Genomic DNA, 6,066 nt, shown 5'->3' with positions numbered 1-6,066 from the left:
CTGTACAGCGTAGACCTAACAAAGCCCTGTTTACTGCTGTTGTCAACCTGCACAGACCACAGTTAACCTCCTTCCTATGATCACGGGGGGTAGAATCCTCCAGCTGTCACATGACCGTTCACGTGACCGTTCACGTGAGCTGTCACGTGAGCTGAGGTATAACAGTCCCCAGGTTCGTCATGTTGTCCAAAACTGCCTCAAGGACCTTCTCTACAGAGGCGCTCAAGTTCTCTCGCTCGCTCGCATTCCCTCTCTCGCTCCCACTCTTTATTGCTCTCTCTCTCTCTTGCCCTCTCTCTCTCTCTGTCTCCACCATCCCTGTCTGTGTGCAAGCGACTCATCCATTTCCCACCGTGCCCCGATGGTTACGTTCTGTAGGAACGTTGGATGTGGTGCAGATTGCATTGACTCAATTCCTGATATCACTTGATGTGAACACAGGCGATCCTCTGTTCACGTTCTAGATTCTACGAGATATTCAAATACACAAACGCCCTCATGGGAACCCAGTTCTCCCCATTTATGAGTTCATACTTCCTGGCTTCAGAGAAGTCCTTACATGCCGCTGTCGGTCCACTGCAGACCAGCTGATCACCAGCCCTGATTCAGTCTCTCGGACTATGAATACGTATTCATGTGTTCATAACATATTCGACTGTGGCTTCCTCAAGAACTCCACGACAACGGCCAGTGGAATAGAGCAACGACGGCTACAGTTACAGTTTAGCCGACTGTACTCTTCCCGGAGATAAATCCTTTCTCTGTTGGAGCATGGTGCCTTTCCAACAGTTGACTGGAGAATAAAAGTAGAACTGAACCAACTTAGTCACACCGGGCAAATATTTGACTTGTCAAAATGAGAACATTTGCGGTATCAAGCGAGGCGCTAAGTTGTGAAGATCACGACAGCTAATCGTCTGCTGTGTTTTCTAGCATCTATTTTTTTTCTTTCTTTAAAAAAAAACAACAAATGTTGATAAAAATTGTTTTATACAACTATGAAGTTTTTGATACTGGAGATAAACCTTCTTGTGGCCCTGTCGTGCAAGTGTACATTAATAACTACTGAATTAGGGACTAATGTAAATAACTTGCCTGTGTATACAATGTTTTTTGTACAAAGTCTTTGCATAATGTGAATGAATACCGGTCTGAGCTGTTTGAGTAGGTCTTTGAGTTACCAGAAACTCTTCAAACACATCCTCAACAACATCCATGAAACCGTCTTGTGATTAACATCCCGAGACGACAGTAGTTCCTTGTGACCGTGTAGTTGTAAATATCACCTCTAGATACTGTACCTTACATACTGTAAATAGACAAATGAACGCTGATGCTTGGTTATTGTGACATGTGTTCGAGCTGGCATTTACTGTTACAAGGGGCTACTATGAACATTTATAACAGTGTTAAAACATTTTCTAAGATGCAATAAAGATACTTTTGATCAGGTACCTCTGAATTAGTGGTGTGAATATGAGGATGGTGGTGGTGGTGGTGATGGTGCCAGTGATGATAGTGATGACGATGAGGGTATTGAGGATGAGAATGCTGCTCATGATGGAGTTGGTGATGAGAATAGCGGAGGTGAGATAGTGGCGGGGATGAAGATGATGAAGATGGTGTTGGAGGTGGAGAGGATGTTGGCTGTCATGGTGATGGTCAACGGTGATGATGACGATGGTGGTGATGATGAGGTTGTTAATGATGGTGAACATGTTGGTGGTTGTGATGAGTTGAAGCTGTTGGTTATGCTGATGATATTAGTTCAACAAAATGAAACGGCTATTTTATATTCCTGATTTATTGGGTCTGATCCAGAACATCTGGTACATCAAAAAGCAACTTCTACGCTCGTCTCCTGAAATGCTCTATTGTCAACAACCTCCCCAGGAAGTCCCCGACCAGAGGCCCGGCGTTCTAGAGTTCCACAGAGGAAATGTTTTATTCATCCGTCGGGCTGCAGTGGTGACTCCCGCTCTGTGGTTTAGCTCGGCCTGGTTTCAGTTTCACCACATGTTGTTACGGTTGTCTTATGAAGGTTAGCAGATCCTCCCTCAACGGGATTCCTACCCAGTAGAGAATCCTCTGAATCATACCCAGTAGAGGCCTCTGTTTCCTACCCAGTAGAGAATCCTCTGAATCATACCCAGTAGAGAATCCTCTGAATCATACCCAGTAGAGAATCCTCTGAATCATACCCAGTAGAGAGGCCTCTGAATCATACCCAGTAGAGGATCCTCTGTTTCCTACCCAGTAGAGGCCTCTGTTTCCTACCCAGTAGAGGATCCTCTGTTTCCTACCCAGTAGAGAAACCTCTGTTTCCTACCCAGTAGAGGCCTCTGTTTCCTACCCAGTAGAGAATCCTGTTTCCAACCCAGTAGAGGCCTCTGTTTCCTACCCAGCAGAGAATCCTCTGAATCATACCCAGTAGAGGCCGTTGTTTCCTACCCAGTAGAGGATCCTCTGAATCATACCCAGTAGAGGCCTCTGTTTCCTACCCAGTAGAGGCCTCTGTTTCCTACCCAGTAGAGAAACCTCTGTTTCCTACCCAGTAGAGGCCTCTGTTTCCTACCCAGTAGAGGCCTCTGTTTCCTACCCAGTAGAGGCCTCTGTTTCCTACCCAGTAGAGGCCTCTGTTTCCTACCCAGTAGAGGCCTCTGTTTCCTACCCAGTAGAGGCCTCTGATTTCTACCCAGTAGAGGATCCTCAGAATCATACCCAGTAGAGGCCTCTGTTTCCTACCAAGTAGAGGCCTCTGTTTCCTACCCAGTAGAGGCCTCTGTTTCCTACCCAGTAGAGGCCTCTGTTTCCTACCCAGTAGAGGCCTCTGTTTCCTACCCAGTAGAGGCCTCTGTTTCCTACCCAGTAGAGGCCTCTGTTTCCTACCCAGTAGAGGCCTCTGTTTCCTACCCAGTAGAGGCCTCTGTTTCCTACCCAGTAGAGCGGCCTCTGTTTCCTACCCAGTAGAGGCCTCTGATTTCTACCCAGTAGAGGATCCTAAGAATCATACCCAGTAGAGGCCTCTGTTTCCTACCAAGTAGAGGCCTCTGTTTCCTACCCAGTAGAGGCCTCTGTTTCCTACCCAGTAGAAGATCCTCTGAATCATACCAAGTAGAGGCCTCTGTTTCCTACCCAGTAGAGGCCTCTGTTTCCTACCCAGTAGAGCGGCCTCTGTTTCCTACCCAGTAGAGGCCTCTGTTTCCTACCCAGTAGAGGCCTCTGATTTCTACCCAGTAGAGCGGCCTCTGATTGCTCAGCGAGAGAGCGCATCAAAACACCCATCTCCACGCAGACGGGTTTGAAACGAGTTAGGTTTGTTGTGTTGTTGTTTTGGTAATGACACCACTGGAGGTATGTTAATAGACATGGGTTAGAAGGAATGGAGACAATGACAGTGACTGTACAGCATACCCCCAGGGGAGAGTGTGATTAGCCATTATTAGCAAACGTTGCTCATCTATCCGCAATACTAAACTAAAACACTGGAAGTGGCAGATTTTCGAAACGGTTTCTAACGTCTCATCACACTCAAATCAATAAGGACGTCTTTAGGGTAATTGTTGCATTCCCAGTAGTTTGGGAAGGAATCTGAAGGCTGCATTGACCCGCTGTTTGTGTTATTTATGTGCATACTGGGGCTGTATGTGTTGCGCTGTTTGAACGAGTATAATAGTGAGTTTGTCCCTGAGAGAGTGAGTGGGTGGGGGACTGAATTAACGAGTGAGGTTGGGAGTTGGTATGTGAAGAAGTGGTTGAGAGAGTGAGAGAGATGGGATGTGATCGAGGGAGTGAGTTAAGGAGTGGATGAGAGAGCGAGTTTGTTTGTGAGTGAGGGAGAAATGATGAGAGAGTGAGTGAGCATGCCTGAGACCTATGAAGACACCCTGGTCTCCGTGGTAACGTGAGTGTTGCTATAGTAGGGGGTTTGTGGGTCAGACAGTGTAACAGTAGCTCACGCGCTCAGGTTTCAGTCTTCATCCCCGTAACCCCCCCCCCCCCTCACCAAAAATCCCAAATAAAGGCAGGCTGTCGTGTCAGGAGATGTGATTATCAATGTTGGATCTGATCCGGTCGTCCATGTTGGATCTGATCCGGTCGTCCATGTTGGATCTGATCCGGTCGTCCATGTTGGATCTGATCCGGTCGTCCATGTTGGATCTGATCCGGTCGTCCATGTTGGATCTGATCCGGACGTCCATGTTGGATCTGATCCGGTCGTCCATGTTGGATCTGATCCGGTCGTCCATGTTGGATCTGATCAGGACGTCCATGTTGGATCTGATCCGGACGTCCATGTTGGATCTCATCCGGACGCCCATGTTGGATCTGATCCGGACGTCCATGTTGGATCTGATCCGGTCGTCCATGTTGGATCTGATCCGGACATCCATGTTGGATCTGATCCGGTCGTCCATGTTGGATCTGATCCGGTCGTCCATGTTGGATCTGATCCGGTCGTCCATGTTGGATCTGAGCGGGTGATGGTTGACGTCCTTCATGTTATCTTCAGGATGCAACTCTCTTCCTGTCTCTGTCAAAGGGCTATTTTCTCCCTGCTGCTTGCATGTGTGTGTGTTCTCATACTGTGTTCCTGAGTGAGTGAGTGAGTGTGTGTTTGTGTATAGGTCTTTGTGTGTGTCTGTGCATGTATATGCATACTGTATGAGTGTGTGTGTATGTCTGAGTATGTCTGTGTATGTATAGGCCTTTGTGTGTGTGCGTGTGTGTGTGTGTGTGTTTGTGTGCGTGTGCGTGTACAGTATATGTATGCCTTTGTGGTCACCATCATGTCTGTTCTATTGTTCCCTGGAATGTGAGGCAGAGCTGGTCGCTGGTTTGGTCTCAGGTCTTAACTCTGCCATCAACATGTGGATCCAGTCTGAACAGTTCTCCACAGAGTAGAGTAAACCAGGTGCTGACTGTCACACTAGAACTCAGAACACAAACGGAATGCACTGTCTATGCGCAGTTCAGCAGCACGGGGCAGAGAAGAACCTCGTCCACCCTGAAGGTTGCTGGTTCAAATCCCTCTTGGCTAAAGGGATGAGGTTCCTATGAGCAAGGCACCTGAACTCTAACTGGAGGCCTATTTCGGTGTATGAGGATTGGGCCGGCCAGTCCAGTCAGTGGTCAGGGCGTTGGACTCCCAACCTAGAGGTTGTGGGTTAAAGCTCCTTCAGGTTACCCAGGTTCACCTGCAGGCGGGCCCATGAGCAAGATTCCCTCACGGCTACCGTCTAGTGCTCATAAGGCACATGTTTCTTAACGAGAAAACGATTCAATGTAAGTCGCTTTAGATAACAGTGTCACATTTTTCCAAAAATAAATTGGACATATTATTCTAAAATGCTCCCTGAATCCCGGAAGCAATCAATAAATCCCACGGTCTGACAGAAAAAAAATTGGGTATCATTTGCGGTCGCAGGCCTGTGATCATCATCTCATTGCCTTGATGATCTCCTTGCGATGCAGAGTGGACGCGCGGACTACCGTGTGTTGGAATGCGTTGGTCTCTTGCGGCGTGGGGCTGACCCCGTCAACCGCCTTCAGGAACGTTCATGACAGAAACCAAAGTCAACCGCACATTTCCAAAAACACATTTCGCAATGTAAAAATTATATCCATAAAGTATCTGCTTGCGATCTCTAGCAGTCATTTCACAGATTATATATCGTTCTGTCTCGATCTATGTCGGTGTAAATTATGTGTTAAAGCAGGTACCAGTGCCCCCTTGTGGTTAAATTACTAACTACAGGACAAAACGGAGTCTTTAAGTTGGAATACATACTGTATATAGCATTCTTTGAATTGCTGCTCTACGTATTGGTCTCATTTGGGGAAATAAGAGTTGCCCTCTTATCATATTTTTTGCGTACCACAAAGTTGACCGAAATCGTCTGTCCTACTCATATATCTGCTTGATTAAATATTTTGACCATCATCTCCTTAAACTCCTATCCGTGTCGGTATATCTTCATCAATCAGAAGAATGTTAATAAGTTCTTCACTTCGCCTTCTCAACTCAAAGTACACGGTAGTTTGGGCTAGTTCCCCTGACTACCG

This window comes from Gadus chalcogrammus, chromosome 13, assembly GCF_026213295.1.
Source record: "Gadus chalcogrammus isolate NIFS_2021 chromosome 13, NIFS_Gcha_1.0, whole genome shotgun sequence".
NCBI lineage: Eukaryota > Metazoa > Chordata > Actinopteri > Gadiformes > Gadidae > Gadus > Gadus chalcogrammus.
The sequence above is the reverse complement of the archived record's forward strand: the minus strand, read 5'-3'. Positions refer to the sequence as shown.